This window comes from Chrysochloris asiatica, unplaced genomic scaffold (genome assembly GCF_000296735.1).
Source record: "Chrysochloris asiatica unplaced genomic scaffold, ChrAsi1.0 scaffold00097, whole genome shotgun sequence".
In the NCBI taxonomy this organism is placed as follows: Eukaryota; Metazoa; Chordata; class Mammalia; order Afrosoricida; family Chrysochloridae; genus Chrysochloris; species Chrysochloris asiatica.
In genome coordinates this window covers 804,160-807,478 of record NW_006408615.1, presented here as the reverse complement: position 1 = coordinate 807,478, position 3,319 = coordinate 804,160, and positions in this window count along the sequence as shown.

Genomic DNA, 3,319 nt, shown 5'->3' with positions numbered 1-3,319 from the left:
TTCAGTTAAAATGAATAAAATAAAAGGAAGGAAGGAGAGAAAGAGGCAGGGAGGCATGCAGAGCACTAAGTGGGACTGAAGCTGGCTGTCGGCTGAGCTTCAACTGGGAAGCAGTGGTCCAGCTCCTTCAGGTAAATGAGGCCGAAATGCTTTGAATAGAAGTGGATTAGAGTCGGATTCAGTACCTGACTCCGGACATTGTGGAAAGGAATTTCAGAGGAAACTTCAAAATACATCTGAAGTCAATCACTGCCTGGGATAGAACTCATATTAACCTGAAGTCCAACTCCTCACTAGGATTTGAGTTGACTGGCTAGACAGTCAACCCCTAATAGTTCCTCAATTCAACCAAGTGGAGCAGTAATAAGCCACAAAACAATTTTACAAGATCTGCTATATGTCACAATAAGGAGAGAAAAATAAAGAAAAAAACACCCCAACATACACACTCATGAATCAACTTGTTTGGCAAGCACTGGACTGCTAACCACAAGTTCAGTGGTTCAAACCCATCAGGTTTCTGATCCTCAGAAACCCTATACAAAGTTGCTTTGAGTCAGAAATAACTCGACTGTACACTCAAAGTGAGACTGCAAATAAAACTCCAAATTCACAACACAATTTAATGCTAAGAAAATCATTAAAAAATAACCACTGACCCATGAATTCTCAACAGAAAAAAAGTCACATTTTAGATCTCAAGATAACTTAGGATGAAAATATGTCAGATGCACAGAAATAAATATGATGATATTTGAACCAAACTAAAAAACAAAATATTATAAAACAAAAATAGATAAGCAAGCAATAAGAACAGAAAGACATACAAAAGGACAAATTAAAAGCTTAAGAATAGAATATAATCTTAAGAATCTAGGAGAAATCAGGAATTAGAATAAACTTGGTTGAAAAGAAAGTGGTTGGTCAGAAGATGGTTTAGACAGTCACTAGAATGCCATGAAGGAGACAGAACAGACACAATTAAGGAATTACCTGGAGGTGCGTTTTGAGAGACTGAAACATATATCCATAATATATGTCATAGAAGAGAGTGAGGGGGTGGGGTGGGGGAGACAGATAGAGAGAGATTGCAGGACATTTTTTAGAATAGGAAAAGTCAAGACTCTTTGCATTGAAAGTGTAATCACAGTAAAATTGGGGTACATAAAACAAACAAACAAACAACTAATTGCATGGCCGTGTAAGTACAGAATGGGAAAGATGAACAGAAAAATAGGAAAACCTACCTGTAAAAACACAAATGATTACGAAGAAAATTCCCAAAGCAAACTCACTGATATCTCGTCACTGCGCAGTGTTCCCAAGACTGCGAATCTTTACAGGAGCAGAAAGTCTTATCTTCCTGTCTCACAACAACTGGTAGGCTTGAACTGCCAACATTGTGGTTAGCAGTCCACTACTTAGAGTGCCCCCAGGGCTGTCAAGTAAGAAGAAACTTTAATTTCATTAAGGGCTAGAAAGCTAGGGATGTAGATTTTCTGTACAGTTAGATTATCGTTCAAGATGATGGAAAACAAAGAAATTTATACAGTTGTTGTTGTTAGGTGCCATCATGTTGGATCTGACTCATAGAAATCCTATGCACAACATAACAAAACATTGCCTGGTCCTGGGCCAACCTCACAATCATTGGTATGCTTGAGTCCATCGATGCTGCCACTTGGCCAATCCATCTTGCTGGGGGTCTTCATCTTTTTCTCTGACCCTCCACCTTACCAAACATGATATCCTTCTGCAGTGACTGGTCCCTCCTGACAATATGTCCAAATTATGAAGGACGAAGCCTGACCATCCTGGCTTCCAAGGAGCACTCTGAATCTATTTCATCCAACACAGATTTATTTGTTCTTTTGGCAGTCCATGACACTTTCAATATTGCCCTCCAACATCCTAAGTCAAAAGCATGAACTTTTCGGTGGTCTTCCTTGTTCACTGTCCAAGTTTCACATGCATATGCACGTGACTTGAGTCATGATATTTACAAAAAAACACTAAGGTACACCTTAGTGTTCAAACTGACATCTTTACTTTTCAACACTTTAAAGAGGTCTTGTGCAGCAGATATGCCTAATGCAATATGTTCTTTGATTTCTTGACTGCTGCTTCCATGAGTGTTGATGCTTGATCTGAGCAAATTGAAGTCTTTGATAATGTCAATCTTTTTTCCATTGATAAGAATGTTATTTATAAATAACGTTGGTCCAGTGGTGAGGATTTTTGTTTTCTTTACATTGAGGTGCAATTTATACAGAAGGCCTTTGCTCTTAATCAGTATTTTAAATCCTCTTCACTTTCAGCAAGCAAGCTGGTATCATCTGCATATCACAGGTTGTTAATGAGTCTTCCTCCAATTCTGATGTCACGGTTTTCTTCATAGAACCTAGTTTCTTGGATTATTTGTTCAGCATACAAGTTGAATACACCTATACAGACACTATCATTCATTTAAAGTCCTATTGAAGAGTGTGAGGAGTCCTGGAGGAACAGTGGGATAAACACTGGGCTGCAAGTCAACAGTTTAATACCAGCAGTCAATCTGCAGGAGAAAGAGGAGATTGTCTACTCCCATGATGATTTACAATTTTGGGAGTACTTCTACTCTGTCATGTAGAGTCATTGTGAATTGGAATCACCTCAATCGCAGTAGGTTTTTGGGTATTGAAGGGTATGATTCAGAATAATGAAGAAGAAGAAACAAAGAGAAAAAACACTTTGTTTAAAAATATGAATGAACACAGACATTGATTTCATGTAAACAGGATATGAATGTTGTTAGACACCATCACGTCAGTTCAGACTCATAGTAATCACACACACACAACAGAATGAAAGACTACCTGGATCTGTGCCATCCTCCCAAATATTGTCACTGAGCCCATTGCTACTGCCGTTGTGTCATTCAATCTCATGGGAGGGGGTGTTACCCCCTTTTCTCCAATCTTCCACTTTCCAAGTTCTGGTTCTTCCTGACAAAATGTTCACATTACCTGAGACGAAATCTTACCATCCTTCCTTCTAAGTAGCATTCTGACTAGACTGTCTCCAAGACAGATTTGTTCTTTTTTTTTCTTGCAGTTCCTGGTGTATTCAACAGCCTTTGCCAACACCCTAATTAAAATGTATTGCTTCTTCTGTAACCTTCTTTATTCATTATCCAACTTTCACGTACCTATGAGGCGATTAAAAATACCATGATTTGGGATAGGTCCACCTGAATTCTAAAACTGATATCTTTCTCTTGAACACGTACAGGAGATTTTGTGCAGCATAGCTGTATAATGCAATACATTTTTTGATT